The sequence below is a fragment of the Gallus gallus genome, chromosome 4, assembly GCF_016699485.2.
Source record: "Gallus gallus isolate bGalGal1 chromosome 4, bGalGal1.mat.broiler.GRCg7b, whole genome shotgun sequence".
Classification (NCBI taxonomy): Eukaryota; Metazoa; Chordata; class Aves; order Galliformes; family Phasianidae; genus Gallus; species Gallus gallus.
Window position 1 is genome coordinate 70,410,632 of NC_052535.1, and position 27,598 is coordinate 70,438,229.

General features: G+C 34.2%; 2 long non-coding RNA genes across 2 annotated transcripts in view; both read left to right on the forward strand.

Moving 5' to 3' along the window:
• The window catches only part of LOC121110668, a 69,385-nt gene extending 42,472 nt beyond the window's left edge, over nucleotides 1-26,913 (forward strand). The window contains exons 2-5 of the long non-coding RNA XR_005859513.1: nucleotides 17,770-17,872; nucleotides 20,057-20,180; nucleotides 20,799-20,834; nucleotides 24,476-26,913. This is a non-coding gene — a long non-coding RNA (uncharacterized LOC121110668). The remainder of the gene's footprint in view (nucleotides 1-17,769; nucleotides 17,873-20,056; nucleotides 20,181-20,798; nucleotides 20,835-24,475) is intronic.
• LOC121110669 lies at nucleotides 266-6,111 on the forward strand. The gene is made up of 3 exons (XR_005859514.1): nucleotides 266-1,292; nucleotides 4,861-5,018; nucleotides 5,834-6,111. It is a non-coding gene; the product is annotated as an uncharacterized LOC121110669 (long non-coding RNA).
• Nucleotides 26,914-27,598: the final 685 nt, after the last annotated feature.

Genomic DNA, 27,598 nt, shown 5'->3' on the forward strand with positions numbered 1-27,598 from the left:
TTTACACTATTGAGCTATTTTTTATCTAATAAACAGTAAGAATATGGATAACTTCCATAGTAATTCATCTCTGCTTATAGAATTTTTCATCAGTGAAAGAAAACACAGGAAAGTAATGGATAAATGTAATTTTTGACTATCAATAGAAAAACTGTCATGTCAAAAGAATACATAGGTAAAACACTGGGTTTTATTTATCTCAGAGAGACATCCATATTGCCAAGGTGTTTGTTCCATATTGTTCTTTCTTAATTAACAGGCAATAGTGCATCACTTGATACACAGCCAAGTGAAGAAACTGAGAAGAAAACTTCCTTCCTCTGTGGACTTTGAATCAAAACTCATACCCATATGTTGTCAATTTTTTTTATCCTGTTCTATTTTCTTTTTCATTGATTGACTGATTGAAAATATCTCATACATTTCCATATATTCTATCGAAAAGAACAATTTTTTTTGTTGTTATAAATGAACATTAGTGGTTATAGAAACTACTTACATATGCTTATGACACCATCTGCAAATTTTATTTGTAATGTATTTTAAAATCTTTTTCTGAAAGATCCATTAGTTTCGTGAATATTTCTCCATTTATGAGGTTTAAGACTGCTTTATTTTTGACATAACCTGTAGAGTCAAATCACACAGAAATGTCAGTAATCGGATGGCTTGGCAGGAAACTCTTTTATCTACATATATATAGGGATGAAAATGTATTATAATGTAAGCCTTTGTAACACTTCAGTTGTTTCTTGAGTGTCAGCAGCTAGATGTATTTCATTTGACAGTGTAAGTGTGGAACTTGAGACTTAAAAGTGAATTATACATGCCTTTATTCTACACTTTCTATTTGTCTGTTTGTTTTCTGTACTTATATACAGTAACTGAAGGATTGCTGGAAAACTGAGCTGAGATAATTTAATTTCTAGTTCCTCCTACGCTTAGGAATATTACAGCAAAAGGACCAAGATGTTAAGTCTTACTGAATTTACTCAAATTTAAAGGAATTCAACTTTAATATTTGTTTGGTCTGAGAAGGACATGCATTTCCTATTAGAATTTTTCTCTAAGCACTCATGTATAGTATTGCTGTGTTCGTTGCAGTTGATTCTGAATTCATTGCTTGTCTTTTAGCCTTCTTTTATCCATTAGTTGATGAAAACTGAAGGATGTCAGGATTCTGGCATCGCTGCTGTACTTTTCTTCTGAATGCAACTGTATGGAATGGAGGAAGGAGTGCTGATATTGCAAGAAAATTCCCTAATGTTTTCATAGCTTATACAAAATGTGATGTAAGTACTTTAACATCCCTTATGTTGTAGTATACTGGTGAGGTGAGAGTGGGAGGTCAAACTTGAGGATCTAACTTGTGGTAGTGAAAATAATAACCTAGGATAGAAGTGTCTTTAGCTTAAGAACAAGTATTTTTTTCCACCTCGTGTGGCTCTATTCATTTCTTTTTTCCTGTCTTTGAGTCTTTTCATTTTTTTAAATTTTTGTTTAATTGTTTTTCTGTAGCTCCAAAATGAAGTTCTCAGCCATTTGCAGACTGGTATTTTCATCTGTGTGATTAGTGCAGAAAATAGATTCCTGTTCTGAGTATTAAAGAACAGGTAGAGCAAACTGTACAAAATGTTTGAACGTTTCTTGGTAAGCTAAACACCTGAAAGAAGTTTGCCTTTCTAAATAACAAATTGTCCTTTACTTAGCTGTTATGGAAGTACAGCATATGCCATTTGTTACACAAGGAAGATTGCATTTTTTTAACTGTGCACATTGAATTTAATGTTCATTGAGGACATCATGCAATGCAACAGGACTAAGTCACAAAACCTGTAGTCAGCGTTTGATTTTTATTAAACAAACTAGATGGGGGGGGGGGGGAGGGAACCCAACATCATCAGATACCAACTAGATCCCAGAATTTCCTTAAGGGGAACTTACAGTGGAAAAAAAAAAAAAAACAAACAAAAAAAACTCCAGAACAAACAAACAAACCCACTCTCTCAAGAAATAGAATTGAAAGAATATGAGCACAGTCATGCTTAGATACTGATGAACAGAAGAGAACATTCAGTTTCTTATTACTGGAGTTTTCTAATTTGGTTCCATTCCTTATGGCAACAACTGTGATGAATAGAAAAATGTTTCAGGAAAGTACTGAAGTCACTGGGATCTTTCCTTTCAAGCTGCTGTTACAGTAGTGACTGGTGACAGACAGTGGTACTGCACCATGAATAATTTTTATTTTGAAGCTCTAGCAAACTATGTGGAAATTCAATTTAGATGGAAGTCTTCTGGCCAGGTTTAATTCATGTGTATCTGACAAGCTCTGTCTGCACACAATTGTTGTACTGCAGGCATTTTTCTAAATACTTCAGGGACTTTTAGAAGGGGAAAGTAAGTAGTTATACAGTGAAGAAATAACCTTAAGGAATTGTTTGTTTGGCAGTATAGCTAATGTTCATAACATGATCAAAAGCATTCTTTCTGGTATACTTTTGCATGTTATCTTCTTGTTTTTTTGCATGTAATAGGTGCAAAATTCAGTCTAATAAACGCTCTACAGCTAAGTACAAACACTTTTTCCAGGAAGAGTCAGGAACTACTGAACAATTTAATATTAAATAATATTTTAATTAAATGTTAGGCTCTCAGATGGAAAAGCATAAATAAAGGAAAACATTTTCAAGCCTTCTAATGCTTTGAGGTGAAAAATCCAGCACCTCAGGATACTGTTGCATTAATCTACGCATTAGGGCAAAATGGCCAGAATAGTACTGAAAATTAAACTGTAGCTGCAGTAAGAGCTATTGCAAAATGCAGAGAAGATGTTTGAGTTTATCTTATTTTTTCAGATGTTAAATGGATTCCATGGATCAAATCAAAGACTTTCTTTCCAGTCTATTCACGTGTTAAGCAAATGAAGTTCTAGTTCCCTGCTGTGCAGTTTTCTTAGTTTCAGTGCATCCAAATGCAAACCAAGATTGAGTAGTTTTTAACTTATTTACTTGTTTACATTAAAAGAAGTCAATCAACTCAGCACTCAAGAGACAGAATAAAACTCTGGGCTTAATAGTAATATTTTGATCTCTGAACTTTTTATTTACTTTATCTGAGCCAAAGTTATCTAATCTGTCTGCTAACTGTATCTCCCGAAGCGGAAAGTTCTATCATAGCACGTTTTTGTCTGTCTTACTGCCCATCTTTAGTTGCTACTTAGTCACCTCTTTAGGAGCTGCACATTGGCCAGACAACATATATATATATAAAGTACTGTTGCATGAAGACCTCATATAACCTGTGTAATTAATAAAATTATTAAAAATAAAATTTTAAATAGGAGAGACTACAGATGTCATTTCTTTCTTTCCCAGCAGCAAGTCAGATTCTCCAGGGTTTCTTTCATTCCTTCTATTCTTTCCAGTAGGAAAACAGTGGAGAAATTGTAATGATGCAGAGCTACTTCTAATTTTATTGTGGATGTGGCATGCTTTTTATGAAATTACATCTAGATGGGCTCTCAAAAAGTTCCCCTTTGAAAAGATAAGGAAAATCTTTTCTTTCTAAAGAAAATCTCCTGTTAGAACTGGAGCTGTCAGCCTTTCCAATAATCTGAGGTTCTGTTTCTTTCAGTACCGGGAGATGATAGGATAACAGTTATGAACCAGCATCTATTGCTAACCAGAAGAAAATGATTCAAAACAAGTCGTTAGCATGAATACTAGAAATATCAGACTTGTAAAATTTCTAGCGAATACAGAAAATGGTAAAATAATTGGAGGAAAGTTTAGTTCAAAATATTAGCTTGTTTCATTTCAAGTGCTAGGTATTGAAATCGCTTTAAACTGGAAAAGGGTAGTTTTACCTCAATATTAAGAAGAAATTATTTACTGTGGCAGTGGGGTGACACTGGAACAGGCTGCTCAGAGGTTGTTCGTGCCCCCGTCCTGGAGGAGCTCAAGGCCAGGCTGGATGGGGCTTTGAGCAACCTGGTCTACTGGGCAGTGTTCCTGCCTGTTGGAAGAGGGGGTTTGGAACTAGATGATCTTAAAGGTCCCTTCCAACCCAAATCAATCTATGAAAGTTTAGGGAAGTATTCTGTAATATCAGCTGTCTTCTATGTATGAATACTGATTCTCTTGAAATATAAAACAAATGTGGGAAAAAAAAAATAGACAAACAAAACTGAAATTCCTGTTTGCAAAAGAGGTTGTAGAAACAAAGAAAAAAATTCCATTATATACTTTGGCTTCAGCTGTCTTTATGGTAAGTTAACACATCATTAAAAGCAAACTAGCTGTGCTTCCACAAAACTCCTCAGAAAGAGTGTTCTGCTATGTGTATTATTTCTATTCTTCAGAAGGATGTCTTCAGAAAGAATTTCCTCACTCAGGCACACTGAAGCAGAAAGAACAATAATGTAATAATGGTGTAAAACATTCTCATTATTCCTAACAATAGTCATAAATGTATGCGAGAAACAGGGAGCACACTTCTGGCCCTTGAAGTAAATATAAAAAGGAAAAAAAAAAAGAAAAAAAAAAACAACTGTGATCAGTTTAAAATACTGTACTGCACACATTTTGGGTAGTCAATGTGGTTTCTTAGCTGAAGGCTGTATTGCTATCATAATGTAATATTAGTACCCAGTATAGAAGGCTTCATCAATTATATATTGTAAAGGGGGTAATATTATAGATGATAATTCTTCGATTCCCCTATTAAGCCTGAGCAATGGTGCAATTTCATTTGATTTTCTTCTGCTCTAAATCTATATCTGGGGTGACTGCATTCCAGGTAGTGTATCCTTTTTTATTGCTTTATGTAAAATAGCACATCTTTTTAAATTTTATGTAGCTTCCTTTTGGCAGACTTCACTTGGTTGAATCCCTACCAATGCAGAAGGTGAATAAGAATACCTGGACTCAATCTGTAATTCAATTCTGGATCCTATTTCCTAGTTTCACCTGTGCATGTATGCTTCTGTCTCTGTGTTTATGAATAATATCTATCAGGTAAGGTAATATTGTGCTTTATTATCAGTAATAAAATGGAACATTTAATTCTAATTTTCAAATAGCCCTACAATTAAAAGAAAAGATACTGAAAGTATCAGAGGCTTTTATGGAAGAATCCCATACTTATTACTGGGGATTCTGGGAAAGTAGATATCCAAATAATTGAGTGAACTGTACATTGTTGTGCTGTAGCTAAGGAAGTATGATAAGAAAAGCTAGGTACAAGTTCTTGGCTTGAGATACAGCTCATTTGGAAATGACACAGATGACTTAATTTCCAAATTTATTTTAGCAGAAATACTGTGAATAATAATTTATCAACCATATAAGTGCATTACCAGAAGCAAGTCACGAAACTTGGCATTACTTTCTATTCTCACTCATTTCAGGAAAAGGTTATTAAGATTAGAAAAATGAATTAGGTAAAGCGTTTGGCCATTGGTTGTCTAAACTTTTATTCTGTCAACCAGATACTGGTTCTTTTCACTCAGGTAACAGGTTCCTATAAATGGTTGTTGGTCTCAGGAACTATGGAATGTAAAAAATTTGAAGCCATACTTTTATCGGTGCAATAGTTCAACTTCTGATATTTTTCCCACTGCATGAGTAACCTGAAGGATATCGCAGTGAGTGGCACGTCTCATTTTCAGTGGAGGTTCTGCTAAATAAGGAAGCTACATCGTAGTGTTAGTTCTTTGTTTAGAATTTTTGTTGTTGCTGCTGTTTTTAAAACTGTTTATTTTCCTTTCACTCACTGGACTATCTTTATCTCGATCCATTAAGTTTTTTTTTCTGCTCTTCTGCCCTTCCAGTTCTCTCCATCATCCTGGTTGAGAGAGTGAGTGAGTGGGCAGCTGGGTGGAGGGCTTACCTGTCTGCCAGGGACAACCCAACCACATGGAAGAAGAAACTATAAGAATGCAGTATAAATGGTTAAAAGCCTTTTATTTCTGTTTTCTGGTATTATTTCAGTTGTTTCTGTGAATTTGCTTACTGTGCTTTTCTGTACCTTAAGGTTGTTGGCTGGGCTTACTGTTGTCTTTATAAAACTTACGTTGTACCACACAAAGATAAACAGAAGTAGAACAAATTAGCTGTTGTAGACATCTTGTCTGTTAGAAATACTGTTACTAGAGCTAAACCAAGTGGGGAAAAGAACACTACAAAAAAAAAAAAATTGAGGAAAGTTCACATAGGTGTCCTGACACCTCTAAATTCATTGCTAAGCTTATTATGACCCAGTAGTAGTCAGAACTGTCCTATATGTCTGCATTTTTACTACAGGAAAGAGACAAGGAAGATAAGAGGCCCATTTGGAAAGTTTTTCTAAGAAGCAGACAAAATTTAGAGTAAGCAGACTGGAAGGAAGGTCTGAATTTCGATGATTTTGTATTTCTGTGCCATAAGCAAGGAAATTAATAGCAACTTTGGAGCAAATACAGTTACAAGAAAAGTAACGCAGTAACTGTTGTTTCCATGATAGAAAGGAAGGAGCAAAAAAAATCTCAACTGAAGGAGCATTTTTCCTGTTCAGACAAAAATAATCTTCACCAAGTAGGAGTACAAATTGCATTTAACCAAAACAATGTATAAATATTATTCTAACCATGTGGATAAAAGGCTGCATAATCCACAATTGCAATTAGTATTTTGTTTACGACAGCATTAACCTTTCTGAAACTAAAACTTTACAGTTAGGGTGAACAGGAAAGCAAAGATATTGGGATACTTCGCTAGATTGGAGCAATATGAAGTCATGAGTTTCAAGGATTTTGTCATATCTCTATGGATTTACAGTGGCACATGTCTTTTTTTTCCTAAGGCAAGCTAGATTTAAGAATTCATGAGCTATTTTTTTATTTAGAACTCAGATTTTAAGGAATAATCTCTGTTAATGGTATGTGTGAATGTGTAGTCATTTTTACAGCTTAAATATGCAGTTCATTCAAGTTGGATGAAAATAAGTCTCTTGCATTTACTTGCAGATAAATTCATGGGTAGCTAACTAAACTTGTAGCAACTTATGTATTGCTATTACTGTAGTCAAATACTCTTGGAAAATATGAATTCTTTCAATCTGAAATTTTCTTTCAATCTGAAAGAAAAACTGAAATTTTTAGATTATATGTTTTGCATTATATTCGTATAAATACATTCTGTAAACCTTCATCCTGAAAATATTTTTTGTCAGAAACAGATTTTTATTAGGAGGTCAAGTTTAAAGAAACTTTCTTTATAATTAAATAATGAAACGATTTAAAGTAGCTGTTAATTCTTCCTCAGAATGTTAAATGAGAACAAGCTGTAACAACTCGACACAACTTTTGTGTCACTATTTGTAGTTTAAAAAGAAAGAGTTTGGAAATGTTGAGATAGTTTAAGAGCTCTACATGTGAGTTATAATTTGATATATGTCTGCATAGGCTTTATCTGAGAAGTGCCTTTTGCATTGCCAGCATTATTACTGTCAGCATTTTTGGCAGGATGTGATATTAAATGTTGTTTTCTCACCTAAAACAATTGAAGCTGTTAAGTGTAAAGAGAACTTAACGCATTCAAATTTGTCTCTTCTGAAGAGAAAGACATATGCTGCATTAGCAGGCAGTGTTTTTGATGAGACTGCACTCTACACAAGTAAATGCCTGACATATGAAATGATAAATGGTTCCAGCAGGCGTACTATGAATATTAATATTTGACTTTTATACTTAACTTAGAATATTACGAACATGTCCAGTTGGAGAATAGTTAGAAGGCATTGAGATATTTGAGACTGATAGTAGTCATTGCTTGTTTCTCCATTTCAATGCTAACTTGTCCTTGAAATGTTCTGTCCAATTAACATCCATTGTGTACTCTTACTGTGTTATTTACCTTTGCAGCAATTTGAATTTCTATTAAAATGCATGTAACATGCATACAGTGTGGTGAAGGCATGCTTTCCTTTTTTCCTTTAAAGTTCTTGTCACTATAGATATTGCATTAAAAAAAAAAAATCAAAAGGAGAAAATCCTTCACTAAGTTGTCATCTTATAGACTATGAAGACTATTCTGTAAATACATCTACTCACAATAGGCTAAAAGGTATATTATTCCTACATTCTACGTTCTTTGACAGTGTAACTCTAAGTAATGATCAAAGCATTCCACCCAAAAGGATAAATAATAATTGCATATAGAAAAAGAAAAGCAAATGAGGATTATGCAATGTACAATATATAATATTTATTCAAACCTGAAAAAGAGAGATGTATATTTTAATATCTTGATTACAAATAAATTAGAAGTATCATTCAGTTTAGACAGTAGAGCAGAGTTAATAGTATCGGAGAATGGTAATTAATTATTTTTTCAATGTCACTGAGATATTATCCTGAAACAGGTATTAGAAGTAGGAACAATTCTGTTAAATTGTGAGCTAAATTCTCAGGTAGACTTTTCTGTCTGTTACAGTTTTATGCTCCAGGGTTTCTAAATGCATGTCTCAGTCTTGTTATTTTGCCTGTGCTGTTCTACTAGGACAGATTTGGAGGTGTTTCATACTACATTGTTGTGAAATGACTTTTAATTCTATTTCGTTGTCATCGACTCTGTAATTGTGATTTGTGGTCTCTTTTTCAGTGGTTAGCAGAGGTCTTTATTCACGGAGCTGAATTAATAGTTGAAGACTGAAACAATGCAAGAAGGAATTTTACAGTCAGTTGTATATACAAAATTGTATGTAGGTGAATCACTGTAAGTGGTGGTCCTCCATGCTGAGTTTCTGTAACATCATGTGTTACCATAGCTTGTGTTATATTGTGGTCTGCACTGCTAGTTAGAATGTTCCTGAAGCAAGACTCTATTATTCCCATTATAATTAAGAAATTTACATCTACAGTTACAGTACTTCTTGTATCATCCTGGTTTATTTAAGATGTCAGATTACCTGCTTTTTCTCTTTCCTGCATATGATACTGTACCTCCAGTACCATCTTTTTAGGTGACCAAGCTGATTAACATTACTTTTCATCACTTATGTCAGTTGTTCTCGTTGAAAATAATACCTTTACCAATTTGTTTTTCATATAAGGTAGAAATTTGTACCCAAACATACAAAAGGTAGAACAAAGGGAAATAATGAATCTATTTAAATTTCTTTTTTAAATCTGAAAATATAGCAATTCATTGTATCAGAAATAGGTGATCTGAAACTGTTTCCTAATGAGGGAGAGCAACAACAACCAAAAAGAAAAATAATGATGTAGAATATTAAAAATGCTCCAGAATTAATATTTGACAATATTTTGAATTTATTGGGTAAAAAAGATTAGATGAAATTGGAATGATGTTCTGATATGGTCACTTAAAAAAAAAAAAATCTGAATCACGCATGTCATGGTGATAATTTGCTTTCAGGATTACATATATTGAGAAAAGATATAAGATATGGAATAAGATAACGAGGTTTTATAGTGTGATAGCATGAGTAGAGAATGATGGTAAATAACTGTCAGCCACACTTATAAATTTTTCAATATAATGAATAAAGCCGTTACAAAAGACAAATAGTAGGCCTAAATTTAAAGGAACAGAGTACTATAAACTAAGGTGTTTTACAGAAACTTGAAATTTGCTATAAACGAAGGAAATTACTTGCTAGGATTACTACTTCTACCAGTGTTTTGAAATGGTGAGATATGCCAGTATCATATACGAGATCAAATACTGGAGGAAAAAAAAAAAATCTAATTGATTTGGGTGTTAAGAGCTGCTACTAGGTCCAGTGCATATCCATGATATCAATTAATGGTGATAAAAAACACTTGGATCACAACCAAGTGTTTGTGTTCCTTATTAAGGGCTTGAGAAGTATTCTTCTCTATTTAGTGGTGGATTGTTATCTTTGGATTTATAGCTCCTAGAAGAATTAATTGTTTAAAAAAAAGTGTTCACTTCATGTGAGTACTTGTATCAGAAACAGGTCTGCAGAGCAGGAGAAGGTAAGTGTTGAATGCTGTACTTGCTTGGAGCTGTTGACTGCTTCCTAATTACTGGAATATATAGCCCTGGTCAAGTATGATGAAAATTCAGGACTGTGGTTGATGAAATCATAGTATGGAGTTAAACATAATAGCTACAAGGCAGTAGTGAGGAGGAAGAAAAAGGTGTTTTAAACATTAATGACAATCACTTTCAACAAGAAATCTGATATAAAAGACATGACTATACTTCACAGTCTGCCAGTGCAAGGTCATGTGGATGGCTGCACTTGACATACTGGTTAAAGACAGTGCCACAGCTGCTGCAGGATGTGTAATGAAAGGTTGCAAGGGCACAAGTGAACAGCATGCTACAGAGCTGAAAGAGGAAGGCCCTTGATATTACAAAGGTTAAAGCATCTAAAATGTCATGCAATACAGTAGAAATTTTCTGGGACAGAAAACTCTACAAATTTAATGATTTTGCCCACGTTCTCACTTATCTATCTCACTGGTTTGGTTGCTCCAAATTATCAAAAAACCTTGGGAAATTCTGGGATCATATGAGCTGTTTCAGATTTTGTAAAATATGAGTGATTTATTTAGTGTGTATTTAGTATTTTGGACCAATTCTGCTTTAACGCAGCCCTTTCTGCATGCACAGTGCCACTGTATGGTACATTAGCAGTAACAGGACTTATTTGGGACAAGTTAAAAATTCCAGTTATCTGGTAGAGAAGAAGATACAGGCAGAAATCTGGGATTCATATCTTATTAACTTGCATATTTTAATAGTGGTTAAAAAAGTCAGTAAATATTAAGATGTGTAGTTCCAGCCCCCCCCCTGCAGTGGGCATGGTTGCCAAAAGGTTGCCTTATTCATGGAATCCTAGAATCATACAATGGTTTGGGTTGGAGGGGACCTTTAAGATCATCTAGTCCCAATTCTCATGCTATAGGCAGATACACTGCCCCCTAGACCAGATTGCTCAAAGCCACATCCAGCCTGTCCTTGAATGCTTCCAGGGTGGGGACATCCACAGCCACTCTGGGCAACCTGTTCCTGTGTCCCTTCACCTTCAAAGTAAAGAATTTTTTCTTAATATCTAGATTAAACCTATCCTTTTAAAAGTAAAATAAATTCAAAAGTGTACTAAGTTTTATTACCAGTAGATCAGTTTGACAGTAACAAAGAGTTATAAATTTGAGTCACCATTATCTGTATACTAAACTTGTACTAATCCTTTTAAGTACTAGCAAAGATAGTCAACGTATTGCAGTTCTCTTAGCACAATTCTAGTTGGAGTATTTTCTTCTATTACAAAGTAAATGCATTTGTCAATGTACATAGAATGAAACACATAATCTAACAATCGTTACACTGCATTCAGAATGCAGAAGTCAAGGTGGGAAAAAAAAAAAGCAATTCATAGTTTCATAGTTAAGGGAAATTTACAAAAAAAAAAAAAGACAAGCATTTTTTTGTTGTTGTTTTACATGAGCAGACAAAGTCTGCTTCCTTTCCAATTCTTTATTCCCCCTTTAAACCTTGTTATTAATACTTGAATACTTCATATTTTGCTGATGCAGGATTTATGGAGGCTCAGAAAGGTTAGCTTGAAAATATTTAACCTTTCTAAGCAGATTCAGTATGTGCAGTCTGATGCAATTTATATTTATTAGTCATTTTAAAAGGAAACTCTTTTCAAATACTTGTAGCCAGTGGATCATTTTGATTACCACATTTTCACTTGCTGTTCAAGTACAAAAGAGAACATACCAGTCAGACACAAACTGCAAAGATCGTTATGTGGTGGTACCATATAAAGACTAGAAAACACATGTAAGTTTCTGACGTGTGAAAATTTGTGTGAGTGAACCAGGCTCACATAAAACATGAACACAGACGGGCGGGCCCCGATACCCCTTTGTCCTCTTGCACTGGGATAGGCAGCAGGTCACGCTGGCCCAGGCCCATGCACAGCTTCATGAGCATGCACACGCTCACAGATCCCTCATGTACTGGCAGAGTTCTGCTGTGCTCCTAGCACCCCTTCAATTTTGTCAGTGTTAAGTATTCTAGTCTTTCTGTTGAAATGTTTGATATTACACATTCAGGGTGTTCTTATGGGATTTCACCATGTTTCTGAGTTCAATTTACTTTTTAAATATTGGAAATTTTACTAAAGCCCCTAGGTTAAAAAAACAAACAAACAAACCTAAAAAAACCAAAAACCCACAAACGTTACTGAGTATTAACAAAAGGATAGTAAGGGGTTACAAAGCCAGAAAGTTAAAAGGTCAGGAAAAGTGTGATTGACATCATACTGACATATTAATATGATCCCCTTCATGTGCACACCTTCTGTTTTACTTAAGACACAACATTTATAGTGAGACGTTTCCTTGTTCCATTAAGTTTACACAACTTACTATTCAGAACATAAATCTCAGTTGTTAGAAGAAAATATATCATGCTGGATGTGACAGCCTGAGAGAGGTGAGGTTGCTATAGCTCCATGCCCCCAGCTCCTGTAGCAAGGCTGAAAATGTATTTCCATTATGCATTTCCAGTAAATACACAGAGCGCATGTAAACTACACATATATACATACATACATGGCTAGCTACACAAGTAACAGACAGACACATGGAGCACTCAGTCAAATACAGATAGCAAAGACTATGGCCTCATTCTTTCCCTCTCTCTGGCTGAAAGCAAGACAGAATTTTTGTTAGTAAAAATACACGTACCTATGTACAATGTCAATCACTGCAGCAGCTAGATTCATATGGTGTGGCTAGTGGCTGCCCCTGGATCCCAATCTCCCAATTTGCTGTCGCCTTGATATAGGAATCCCTGAGCCCACAGCCCTACTCAAGCTGGTGGTACAGACCATCTCACACTTGTACACACGCATACATACACAGACATATCCAGGAGTTCACTAGTCCCATAGACAGGATATCCTGCATGTGCACTTACCATTAGAGAAACATAGGTGCCTTCTCATCCAGTGCTGGCCCTCAGAAATCCATTCACTCCCTTGCGCCCAGGCCACTCAATCTATTCAATGTCTAGGCTTGATCTTTGCTAGTGATGGCATACCTGCTTCCATACCCACAGTCACTCCAGGTGCTGCACTCCAATTTCTGTACGCACACACATTCATCAAGAAAAAAAGACCCTTACCCTTAATTGCATGTAGAGTTTAGTAAGAGGACAGGACATACTTCAGTGATCAGGTTCACAGCATGACCAGTGAAGCTACTTGCCCACTCTCTATGAGTCCGCATCACTGGACAATTCTATTTCCCAATTTTCTTCCTCCCCAAATCACCTGAACTCCTCTCTCTTTCTACTTTTGCTTCATCCCCTCAATATCCCATAATACATCATGTATAATCTTAAAAAAAAAATAAAAAAATCTTCCCCTTCACTCCATAAGATTTCCTACCTCCTGGGCAACAACTCTCCTGAGTCTGAAATGCGATTTGTAGAGTAGCTGCTGTTGTCTTAATCTTTATTGGTTTCCTGTCTGGGCAACGGGGCTAATGACTCTCTTGGGAAGGACTGAGATAGGGCATTCCTTCCTCTGGGTCTTTAATTTGGATTCTTGTCTGTCATAATGCCCTGTGCTTCTGTGTCTCTGGGGTGATGGGCCCTTAGTGGGCTGATGGCTCTCCTGTGATGTGCATTTCAGCCACCAAGCAGGGTTATTTGCTCCCCTCCCTTTTTCTGCTCTTGTCTCTCTGGGCTCCTTTGTGGGTGTGCAGATTAGCTTTTACCGTGTTAAAAGCGTAAGGTAAGGGAGAGGGATATCTCCAGGACTTCTTCAGTTGTCACTAACATTGATATACATTAAGTAAATGAGACAGAGACTTGCAGGAAGAAGGATGGAGTCATGGTAAAGGCAACAGAGAAGTGTCCAGTGATCTGGATCCAGATCTCTGCTTCAAGATCCCCGTATAATTCTGGGTAAGTCGCTTAAAAAACATTTTCACAGGTGGACAGTAATTGCATATATAAAGAAAATATTCTTTATTTTCTGGGTGACTGACTTTATTCCCTGTGGTCTGATTTACAGAACAGCTAGGCACTTGTAACTGCATCATTAGCAATTTAGAGCAGTGCTTGAATTTATTAAGTGTAATATATTGTTATCTAAAAATCAGGCTTAGGTTATATGAAATTTGACACATAAATTTACTGGCTCTTTTTTTTAACCTTATTATCCCCGCATCTTGATTCTTAACCTGTGTTTCATGTATGATAATAGGACATAACAATACCCTTCTTTATATAGCAATACTGCAGGAATTAGTTTGGGAGGAAGCTTCCAGTTATTGTTCATGATACTATTTGAAATTTCCTGTATCACTGATATCAAAGAAAAACATTTCGTGATATGATCAAGTATTATAGGAGAATAAGAGCATTCTTCACATATTCTTCCTTACGCTTTATTTCTTAATACAACAGATGGTACTTAAGTTGTATTTGAGGGATTCCCCTTTCTGAAGGTGCTGTGAAAGTTGGTGTTTTCCCCTCAACACAGTCACCTGCCTCCACAGCTGTTTGGGTATATGGTCTCTCACATTTACGTGACATTTCTGTTCTACTGAGGTTCTCTGTTAAGAGGAGGGAAACATAAATTTTTTTCAAGTACACTTTTCTCTCAATACCAGGTATGAATGGCAGTGGGCAGTGCCAAGAAAGAGGGGAGAGTGGGAAACAGTGGAGAAAGCCCAGACCAAACTATATATACTGAATATACTGAACATTTCTATGCTGTCAGTGCATTAAAGTAGCAATGTATAGAAGGGTAACAGATGCATCAAATCACCATGTTAGAATTTGTCATCATAACCCTACTATGTTGATATGTTGCATATCAATAGATGGAAGTTAGTGAACAATTGTTTTGTACTCAGAGAATGTTTGGAATACTACAGAAAAATGCTGTTAGTGGGGAAAAAAAAAACAACTGTCTGCTCCATAAGCACCATGTGTTCCGTGTGTTAGGAAAACATTTACAGAAGTGTATGTTTCAATGCATATGTATGACAATAAGATCAATTCTATATATTCTTTCATTCGGTTATTTAACTTTACCAACTTAATAATTTTATTAAAAGTTTTCCTAGTGTTTAATAATCAAAAGTGTGCAAGATTCTTCTAAAGAATTACAATTAGATTTATCTTAATCTGCAGTTGTAAAGATGTCAGCTTTTAGTATGAGAGAAAAGTGAAGAAAACTGTGCTGGTTTAACACTGATATAATAATGCAAATAAGTTGAATGAATAGCTGGTTGACTTCTATGTATTTTAGATGGTAACTGAGCAACATGCAATAATAAGAAAAAAATATACAGGATGATACAATAAGTCTAAAAGTGTGCGTGTGCTATAATTGTATTTAAGCAGGCATTCTCTTATATACAATCAAGTTAGAATGTGATCTCATTATTCATTTCAAATTACATTACCAAATAATTTAGTTAAGACTGAAATCACTTACTATGGTTAGTATTAGATACTGGAAGCATTAGGCTCATTCTAAAACTTAAAAATGCTCTTTTATTGGCATTCTATCCTTCATTTTTTTCCAACATATCAAAAAGTACCAGTACTTTCTTTCATTTAGATTGTGTTTCCCAGGAATGAGAGAAACAAAATCTTCATCAGATACAGATCTCGAGAATTATCAGCAAAATTATTTGACCATGTAGTACTAGAAAACAATATTTAAAGAGGATAAATGAAACAGATACCTAACGTACAATGAATGTATTTTGAGGAGTGCTGTTGTGGTATTGATGCCATAAAATATACAGTACTGAATGATCTCTTAGCATTGTGAGGAAAAGTGAGAAGACTCAAAGAGATACCTTAGTGTAGTAAATCAACAGGCTTGTATATAATGCTGTATTAAAGGCTTTTGTGTCATTTGAGGCCATAGCTCTGTTTGTGGAGTTGAGACAAGAAGTGCAGATGTAAGTCCTCAAATGGCAACTTGTGTTGGCAATAGAAAACGTGTTGGTTTTTTTGTTGTTGTTGTTTGTTTGTTTGTTTGTTTTGGAGGGGAAAGAAGAGGATTGTTCTCCCCTCCCCCCCTTTTTCTTATTTTCATAATGCATGGCAGGCAGGGATCACAAGGTGATTAAAACTATTTTAACTTACTTTTGTTGTCTATTTCTATGTAAGATGTACAGTTAAGACACATACCAGACAACAGTAGGTTGCCAGGACTGAAAATTTCTAAGAAAAATATATATTTTTTTCAGAGTGCTACTCTGCACTATATGATGAATTTATGAGCAATCATGATGTAGATGTGCCAAGTTCTATTCTTCTCATTTCAGTTTCATGCTTGTGAGTCTTTCATTACATAGCCCTACCTTTGGCTTTTCTGTGCTTCGCTATATTTTCTCCTACAATTTCTCCTTTACTCCCTTGAGCTCTGTTAGTCTCATCTCATTTCTATTTCGGTAATTGTGTACCCATTGCATGTCATACTCATGTAAATTATTTAATGTAAATTCTACACGTTTCACCAAAAACTCTTGTTTCACAGCTCACCCATTTAGTTTATAATCTTTTAGTAGCAATACATAGGTAAATAATGTTAATGCAAGCTTTTCAGCAGTTACGCACTGCTGTGCCTGCAATAAAATAATTGAAATTACTTTGAATCATAACCAAAACATCTGAACTATCATCTTTTATTTAAGTCATATTGTCTAGGAACAAGAATGACCTTCTCAGGAGGGAAAAACAATCTTGTGATCATGAGGATTTCACCAGTTCATTTGTATTTGCTTCATTGAAAGAGACTAATTTTAATCTTTACAGCATACATTGATGCAAATTACGCTTCTAAAGTCAATATGCTTCAGATACAAATATATTTGTAATGATTTATAACTCCTCTGATAGTTGTTTTATATTGAGAGGAGTAAAACATTTGTCTTTTGGTATACAGTATTACTTTGCTTTTATTTTTTTTTCCTATTTCATCCTTAAAAAAAAAGAAAAGAAAAAAAGAAAGTAAAAGCAAAGATAATCCAGATGTCAGGTGCTATGGCCACAACTATTTTGTCACTTCCCTAACTGTTCTTAAAATAGACTGTCAGGTATATGCCTCTGCTTAACCTTCTGCTAATAACCTTTCCTATTTGAACCAAAATTAGTGTAATGTAAGTGGATATGTTCACACTATTAGTGCTCAACCTTGCTCTGAGCTTACCCCTATGTCTGTATTAGAATAAAAGCTTTGCTGTCACAGCTGGCTAGAAAAGCTCAGACACCTGAATCTCGATACACTAACAGCAGCAGGATGATCAGGAGAAGTACCGAATTACAACTTAAGGGGAAGAAAAAACAGATTTCAGCTTTTTTTCTGCCCCAGTCTGTGGACAGTCTCTATTTTAAAACATCAAACGTTGCCTATGCAGAGAAAAGGCCTGAACAAGTAAAAAGACCTGCATTGCTAAGATGACAAAACCTTTAAAACCTTTGCCTCTATACAATTCTCAAGAAAGTCAGTACATTAAGAGAAAAAAAAATATATATATATATATTTTTTTTTTTGCATGCATTATCGACTGATGTGGAAAATAAGTTTCTTCGGGAACAAAAGTGTCGAGTAAAAATATATTAATACATTTAGAATCATCTGGGAAAGTATGAAAGCCTGAAAACTTCAGAATATTTTTCCTTTGTTCTAAGCAAAGGTTTAAATATGTAATGCTTGAAATCTCATCTTTTTTTGTTTTCGTTGTAGGTTAATGCAAATGAGAGAAATGGTGATATACCCTGCAACCACAGAACCATGAATTTAGATGAGTCGTTATTGGAAATAATTCATGCTAAGTCAGTGAACTATGGTGAGATTTCTAGGAATGTAGAAATGCTACATTAAGTTGAGTTACAAATATGAGCAACTAACAGTATATTTCTCTATACATTTCTATTTGTGGTCCTGTGAATTTGACTCACAATACTGTAGCTTAATTTTGGTGTAGGAACTTAGTGGGGAAAAAAAGTCCACAACTCCCCACTGTGTTCTGAGCATTCAGAAATATACTATATATCTGTACGTTGACAGTATATATTTTTTAAAGTATGTATGTGATATTCCCTTTCAGGATTTGGTTTCATTTGGAAAAAGAAAATCTCTATCTGAAATCCCAAAAAATGGGAATGAGAGGAAATGGAAAGAGGGGAAATGAATTTATCTGCTCTTTCCTTCTACAAGATTCCATGAAAGAGAGAAATGTAACAAAGCATCGTACATGCATTTCATTTCATAGTGAACTCTAAGTTGTAGAACTTGGGAAGCCTAGTATCAGTTTCGATTTCTTTTCCAGCATGTTTTTGTTACCTTCAAATATCTGTTCTTCATATCATGTACATATGTATATATAAATGTATATGAGTATGTAAGTGTAGGCAGCACTTTGAGAGTGATGATTCTCCCCCTGCTACTTCACTCCTGTGAAACCCCATCTGGAGTTCTGGATCCAGTTCTGGGTCCACCAGCACAAGAAAAATACTGTTCCAAATATTTTGTCTTCTCCAAACTTTTCTTTCCTTTTCTTCCTCATCTTACAACTCTGTGTAATATTACGTCATTGTCAGAGACGTGTTTCTTAGCTATTCATATAAGTTAATGCCTTTATTAAGAGTTGATTAATAAGTTGTTGACAATGAATTTAAAGCAATGTCATAAAAACATTGCGTGATAAGATTTACTTCAGTTAAAACTTGGCAACAAATATTGTTTGTTTTTGAAAATCCTGTTTTATATTTCTTGTTTCATACTACTGAACCTTCAGCTCAGACAGGCACTTGAAATTGATTGTTGTTGAACAAAACAAAAAAGAAAATGTAGAGAGAAATGATTCATAGTTCAGTAAGTTGGCCTTAAGAGGATTGTTTCAGGGTGACCTCTGATTTTTCACACACAATTAACTAGCAAACAGAAAAAGTAATGAAAGAATTTACAGGGATTCTAACTTGTAAGCCCATTATTTTCCTTTCTACAGTCACAAGATCATTATTATTTGGAAAACAATGCATATCAGAAAACAAGTTGGTACTTTTTGATCATAAACATTTTTAAATGCATTATTCAATTTATTTCTCCCTTCAATATCCTCAGCCAAGAACAGTTGTTTATACCATTCTACTGTGGAACAATATATTTCCTAAGCAAATCTCTAGCTATTAAGCAGAGAAACTCATATGTAACTAAGTAATTATGCTAAATAGTACAGAGAATTTTATTACAAATTGTAGTTCATTCATAAGAAAGAATCACCTCTGGCTATTATGCACTTCAGATTAATAGACATAATTTATTTTTTTTCAGACACTTGCTTATGTGATTAAACATCATCTTTTGTCTTAAGCTCTTTCCTTAATTGTGCAACTATTCTGGAATTTAAGATATATAGCCTTAACTTTTACTCCATTAACTTTTATAGAGCAGTAACATCAAGGATCGTCCCCTATGCACTTTTGTCTTAAGAAGTGCACTTGAAGCTGCAATAAACAGGAAACTAAAATTTGTCCTAGTTTGGGAGAGTTAGTAATTATCAGTATGACTGCTTCACTATCAGTGGGATGCACTCTCTTCACTTTACTTTTAGAACTCTATAGTTTATTTTATTGTTAAGTGAATGTTCAACAGAAGCTCAGTACAAACTTCCCTTCTACTTTTGTGTGACTAGTGTCACTATTTCTTATTACAATAAACCTCTTTAGTTCCATGAGTGTTTGCACTGGCTTAGCATACCAGAAGTGTTTTTGGATGAAAGAAAATGTATTCTTTTTCTTTATATATATATATATATATATATATATATATATATATATGCGCCAATGTGTTAGGGAATAAGCTATGAGTATTTAGTGATTCTGAGTGATAGTGGTATTATAATCTGAAAAGTCTCTGCAGTGTACATGATATATTCCAACTATCAGTGCACAGAAAATAAACACATTAAAAATGCAACCATTTGTTTATGTTTAATTTGACATAGAAATTATATGCATATCCATAATAGGGCAGGAAGATTGAAATATCCAGGAACCAACTGGTAAAGTTGATAAATAACAGTAAATAATAAGAAGAATTTCAAAATCATCATGACACAAGTGCCATCCAGAGAACTGGAAATGGAGAGGAAGGTAATTGATCCTGTTTGCATTTCAAAGTAGTACTCAGAAAGGACAAAGCAATAGCAGAAAAATTAATTTAATTCTTTGTATTGATAGATAGTGTGCAGAAACTGAGGGAGATTCCTGCATCTAAATCTTCGCAAGAAAAAAAGGACAAATGTTTTATAACATTCATAACATAAAAAAGAGAGTTCAATGAATAGAGTTAAAAAGAAGGTTAAAACAATCTTTTTTCTTTTTAATTAGCTTGTCTTTGTTTTGAACAGATTCACCCCTAAAATTTAGAACAATCGGATTATTCTACCATTTGGTGAATCTGTTCAAATACACAGTTTCCAATATAAAGAGTTAAGCTTTTCACTTAAGAGTTTAGCTGTTTTTACACGTACTTAACCTTCTGTATTGCAGAACACAAAAGGGTTTGCCTTGATTTATTATGTATATTCTTAAAGAAACTGATCTTGATAGCTACTCAATGCCTATCATATTAAGTCAGTAATAACCCTGTCAAATCATAGTAAGAAAGGCCAAAAGTCTTGTCAATTTGATCTGTATCAAGTGTGCTGAAATTGTTTTTATAATTATCCTATTTACTAATTTCCATATATCCCTCTATGCATTTTTCAGATCCACAGCAGATCCTTCCTCAACTTCAATCAAGAAGTAAGATTAAACAAAAGAAAAATATATTTTCCCTTAAATATTTAATTTTCAGTGCTGCCATGGTATACTTCTATGTTTATTTGTTTGTTTTCCTAAATATTTTTTTCTTTGTTTGTTTGTTTGTTTCTAAATAAAAGGTTTTCTGCATGGAGTCAGGGAAAGGTGGTAGGTTCCCAACACCCACTATAAGCTGTTAGGTCTGCAAACGACATAAAGGTGTGTTTTAGATTCTCTTGTAAGTAAGAGCTATTTTCATGTTTCTAGTGGAATTGTATTGTTTATCATTAACGGATAACAGACAATAAATGTGCTTGTGCTGTCTTGCACTATGTAATTACAAATGCTCTTGGTTATTGCTGTATTACAAAAATCTGCGGTTTTGCATTCGGTTTTGAGATTTAATCTAGTGAATACTGTACATTTCTTATGATTAAAAATAATGGAAAAGGAAATCATGCAAGTGACAAGTGCATCAGACTTGAATGTGATTTTTAAGTTTCCTACCATATGTATACCTAGTCTCAGTCTTTTCCAGTTCTGGACTGCTGGTGTCACAAACAGTACAGTTGTTGCACATTTGTATGTCATTACACATTGTATCATTGTGTTTCATGCCCAGTTTTCATGGAAACTAAACATCATAATTGTTTTTATTTCAGAATTGATAAAATTCAGAAAGATTGCAAATCCACCCAGATTATACTGATACAATTATACCTACTCAAAAATGGTAACCAATTGCAACAACTAACATCTACAGGCATTTCTCAGTCTCTGATACTGGTCTTGTTTTATGGACCTCAGAAGAAAGCATTCTAGTTATTTATTTTATTTATATTCATTGTATTTCTAAACTGTGTCAGATAACATAGATTCCACTGTAGGTCTTTTGGCTGTACTTAACGATGACTGAATCCAAAGTGTGTATCAAAGAGGCAAAATATAGCTGTCAGACAAATAGCTAACCAGACCAGTTTAATTAAAAGTATGTATATGTGTAGTTTATACATATGAGAGCTGCTCTGAAAAGAACACTTTGTATTTTATTATGTTGACCCACATTGTTAGAGGTGGTTGTTGATGGTATGGCAGTAGAGGTTGAACCTTCCCACCAATATTCCATTATGTTTTGTTGGCATGTGACAGATGGCAGCAGAGGGGCAGTCTGACAGAATGGTGTCTGACATGGAAGTGTAGATGAAGCAGAGGTGTGAAACTGAATTCCTCTGTGCGGAAAAATATGTCACCTATTGACATTCATCGATGCTTACTGAACGTTTATGGGGACCAAACAGCAGATGTGAGCACAGTGAAATAGTGGGTAGTGCATTTCAGCAGTGGCAGTCAATCCAGTTAATATGATGTACCAATTTAAAAAGGAAACTAAAATTATGATTAATTTGATACAAAAATCCTAATCTTCCAAAATTTAGATTCCTAGAATTCAAATAAACTTATAAGTATAAATGTTTGAATTCTCATCCTGACTAAATAGTCACTGCTTGTGATTTCCTGATGCTAGCTGCAAAAAGCCATGTCTGTGACTCAATGTTAGATCATTACTGAACATCAGAATGAACTGAGTGTATCAAATTGCTCTTGTAGATGACCTTTCTATAGGTATTGAAGTCGTTTAATTAGTTCAGATTATATGATGTCTGCAAAGAGCTAGAACAGTATGCATACAGATTCCAAAGTGCTTGCAGAAAAGTACTGTTTTGATCAGAACATGTGGTTTAATATATTAGTGTTTCCAAGCCAAGAATTCATGCTGACAGCAAGAAACACACCATATGTGGTACTCAACTGCTCAAACTATTATCTCATTGAGCCTAAGTTGTTCTTGCAGAATGTAGAAAGAAAATTAGCCTGACTTAGCTGACAAAAAATTATCCTACGAATCTTACTTGTAACAACAATATTGTGTTGTTTTTTAAAATGTTGTTAGTTATCACTACTCACTTTTTTCTTTTTTTTTATTTTTTTTACAATTCTTATCTTTGTAGCTTAATTTTATAAGAGGGCAAGATAAAATGTTAAAATATTATCTCTGAGCTCACACAAGTGTGCACAGAACACATCCATGTGGAATAAAGACAAAAGTAAAACAAATTCCACCAGATGAGAAAAACAAACACAAAAGATAAGGGACAAATAAAGCACGTATATGTAAACTTTTATTATCTAATTGCATAAGAAAGACGTGGAGCTGTTGGAGGGACCTGAAGGTCATCAGAGAGCTAAAGCACTTCTCTTTTGATTAAAGTTTGAGGGAGCTGGGCTTATTTACCTTGGAGAAGAATCTGGGAAGACCTCATCGTGGCCTTTCAGTACTTGAAGGGAGCTTGTAATCAAGGAGGTCAATTTTTTTTTTTTTTTTCAATGTGGTCTGATAGTGATAGGACAAGGGGAAATTATTTTAAACTAAAAGAGGGGAGATTTACATTAGATCTTAGGAAGAAATTCTTTAGTCAGAGAGTGGAGAGGCACTGGAACAGCTTGCCCAAAGAAGCTGTGAATGTCCCATCTCTGGAGGTGTTCCAGGCCAGGTTGGGTCAGGCAGCTTGATCTAACAGCTTGTAGCCCAGACTACGGCAGGGGTTGGAACTAGATGATCTTTAAGGTTCCTTACAACCGAAGCCGTTCTGTGATGCTGGATGTCCATGCACAACTGTCACACCACAAAATGAAGAGATTCTTCATCAGCTCATGCATGTGAATTAGCTAATGGTGGTGACTATGTTGCAAAAGTATTTTGTAGCTGAGAATTTGCTCTATCAAATAGTTTTGTTCACTCAGTATCTGTTATAGTTTCTATGGAAATAAATAGGAGGCATTACTTTCATAGTATACATAATTTATTTATATTAACAGGCCTTAAAAAGCTATTCAACCATTTTCTATTTCCATTTTTTATTTTTTTTTATTTTTTTTAGTTTAGAATGATGGAAGAAATATTATCTATTTGATCTTTAACATTAGGTGCTATTGAATAAAGAGAAGATTGGGTGCTAGAGATTGTTTTTTTCAAGTCTGTATGTGATCTTTATGATCCATTTTCATATCATATTATGTTATCCTTAAGGTGAGCATTCATCCACTCTGATATAGTCTTAACTGAGAAAAAATATGTTTGGAAAATTTTTAAATTTGGTGACATTACTTTTAGAGGTGGATTGAAATAATTTTTGATGTGTGTGCAGAAAGCATCCAGTATGAGGATAAATGCCATATAAATATCATGCAGAATTTGCCTTTATCCTTGTCCTGACCCAATTTGTTTTTAATTATTATAATGGAAAACAGTATTTAGATAAGAAAAAGGACATGGGAATACATTTTCAAGTGTAACAGAAAGGCTAATACTGATGTTTAAAAAACAGATAACTAAAGCCAGCAAATGCAATCTTATTTGAAGCCTCTTGAGTATCTCAGTAAAATTACGTAATTGCTGAATAAAAATCTCAAGCATGGGAAAAGACTGAGTAAATTTACAATACATTAGAAAAAAAAAAGCAGATGATTGAGTAAGGTATTTTAGTTTTATTTCAATCATTTTAATCTTTGCATGCACATTTATGTAAAAACTGTTGACTGACCTGGGAAAGTTGGTGATTTTTGTTTATTTGTTTTTTTATCAGTTTTTTACCAGCTTCTGTGCCCGAAGAGATTGGTTAAAACCAGGCAGATCCAGTAGTCTCTCCCTTCAGCTCGTCATGCCTGAGGCAAGCTGAGACAGCTGTGCACTTTCACCAGGTTAAAACTAGGAAATAAGCAAACAAACAAATATATAACAGAATCGCTTTGAAATCAGTTCAGTTTTTTCCTATATTTGTTTTTGACCTGATACAGTTCAGAGGAATTTTTTTTTTTCAGAGAGTATTTAGCTAAGAAAAGACCCCAAATCTCCTAAACTTTTGAAAAACAGTTAATGTATTATATTCCCTTTATTCTCTTTTTAAACGGCCAAATGTTGTTAAGTACCTATTACAGATGTTATTTGAGTTGCATTACAATGTTTTTTACATGTATAGCAGACCACATTGAACAGAAACCTCTAATCAACTAGTCAGAGTATCTAAATGTTTTTCTTTCAAATTTGTATAATGGCTTTCCTTTAAACATTTTAAAAAATGTAGGTTACTTTTAAGTAGATGTAGATTATGTGATAAACAATGAAGGTTTTACTAAAGTTTATCCTACATTGTAATTTCTGAGTTGCATTCAACCCTGAGCCCTTAACGAGCAAGTATTCGTTTTGCAAGTTTACAAAACTGGTTCTTTGATACTGTTCTAGTTCGTTGTTTCTATTTGTTGCTGCAACTATACTGATGAGAAGTTTGTTATGTTACAGATAATGGGCTCAAAATCTACAAAATAAAGAGATTAAAATTGAGTAGGATATAATAAATCTATGGCAGTTTATGACATCATAAACTACAGCATCTACCACATCAACATTGTCTTAGCAGCCACAATGTGTAAAAGCTGAAAAAGTGTTGCCAGACCTTCCAGCACTTACATTGGTTTGATGATGGTTTCTTACAGCTCTGAACCAAGATTAAGTTGTAAGGCAGAAGGAGTAATACCAGTAAAAATATAACGCCTATTTCAGTGACTGTAAATGAATATGAAACTTATTTTCAATTAGATAAAGGCTTGCTCATAAAAATAAGGAAGTGTGGAGTGGGCCTAAATTAGTATGCTAACAGTTTAGAGCTATGAGTGAATTCTTTTAATACTTGTTGAGCTGAGTATAAGGGATGAGCTTTGAGGCACAAAATCATTTAATCCATCATGACAAAGCAGGAAGGGAACTTCTTAAGTAACAAAAGGCCAGGCCACACATTTGCCATTTCAAGGTATGAAGGAAAGGATAACATTTCCCACTTTAGAACTTTGCCCTTTAGATTGTTAAGTGCTCTTTTTTATTTTTTATTTTTGGTCTAGAGGGAGAAGTTAAAAGTTTCCTCACTTCTGTCTAGAAATCCAATAAAGTTTTATTTCAGTATAACCCTTTCCAAAGCTCAGTTTAGAGTAATTTAGTATCCTTATTGCTATCAAAATAAATGCTTCCTGAAGCAGAACCTCTTTCATTTCTTGAAAATTAATAGATTTTTTTTTCAACTTATGCTCATGCATTCAAGAGTACATTAGCAACATTGTTTTTCTAAAGCAGTACAAAGTTATGTAATGATCCCTTTATTAATTTTCATTGCCACAATTCAAGCTGTGTAACACTTAATATTAGACAGTGTGAAAGGAAAATTCAGAGTTCACATTTTCAAACAGAGTGTAATGGAATATCTAATCTGCTACTATTACAGATACAGAAAGGCAACTGTGAGTTGAGCTCTAAATTGCTTACAGGCTCTTGTGTAGTTTTACATTTGTCTAACTGTACCATGGAATAAACAACAAAAATCCTTGCTTAAAGCAGTTTTCTTTCTGGCAGGGTCATTCACACATACAGAAAAAATCTTTATGTTTTTGAAAACACTTGAGCATTCTGTGTCTTGCTGTCTAAAGTCTGTGTCAACTCAGTTGTTGCGTTTTCAGACTTCTTGTCTACATTTCTTTCCTTCATGTTTGCCTAGCAGGCATATGCCCACGCTCCCACCTCTCTTACAAGGATCTAGATTGTGACTGGTGTATTAAAGCATCTGTGGTGAGCTTTGGGAATAACTCTGGGGAAAACAGTGTATTTTATATTTTTATAGGATGTCATTAATCACAGATGATATATACAAAGTCTTCTCTGTCATTTGAGTCATGAGGTTGACTACCGTTGTTATTGATATCTTTTGTGTAGTTTGAGAGTTCCATAAAAGCATTTGTGAGATGAAATAAGATACAAAATTGGATTTAAATTTACGCAGTTGAACATCAAAGGTACTGTTGACTATTAGCCTGCTCAAAAAATCTCATTTTATTTTCACTTTAAATGGAAGTGACAGTTGACAAATGTAAAGAAAAAAAATAACGCACAACAGGATAATGCTAGATTTGTACATCAGCTAACTTCAGAGAGGAGAACAGAGCAAGGCTGTGATTACTTTTTTTGTGTGTTATATTTAAACATGGCATTCAAAAGTATATCTGTAAAAGAATATCTGATTATTGCTTGCAGTATTCTCTTAGTAGCAGATTACCTTGATCAAGCCAAGAAGCAAAAAAAAAAAAAAAAAAAAAAAAAAAGAAGGAAAAAGTGAATAAATTCAACTTCATTATATTTTTTACTCCTTAGGGTACAATTTCAATGCAGTTACCTTGTTTCAAAATTGTCAAAAGTTCTAGAGTTCTGCTTTGTTGTAGTAAAATATGTCTTGAATCATATGCTGTAGGATAGAACAAAAGCAGTTTGAAATTACTTTTGGAGAGGATTTTTTAAAAAAATGCCCCGTGTGTTCTATTGCAATAGTGAGATGATATTAACAGAGGAATATAAAAATGATAAAAGCAACAGGAAAGACAAAATGGTTTGCTTTTTTTTTTTTTAGTACTATCTAGCAAATATATATAACTTTCAGTCGGATTACCTTTGACATGCTATGACGCAAGCAAATAAAAATATAAGTATTAACATATATCAGTACAGTATTGTACCCTGATTTACATGTGCATTCAGAACTTGACTCCACAGCACAACTATTCAAAGAGAAAACTGGAAGTTGCTGTTGTAATTAGGTGTTTGATTATCAATTATGTAAATACTGACTCTGAGAGAGCTGGGTTTTTTCCTTCTATTTTTAAAAAAGTGTCTG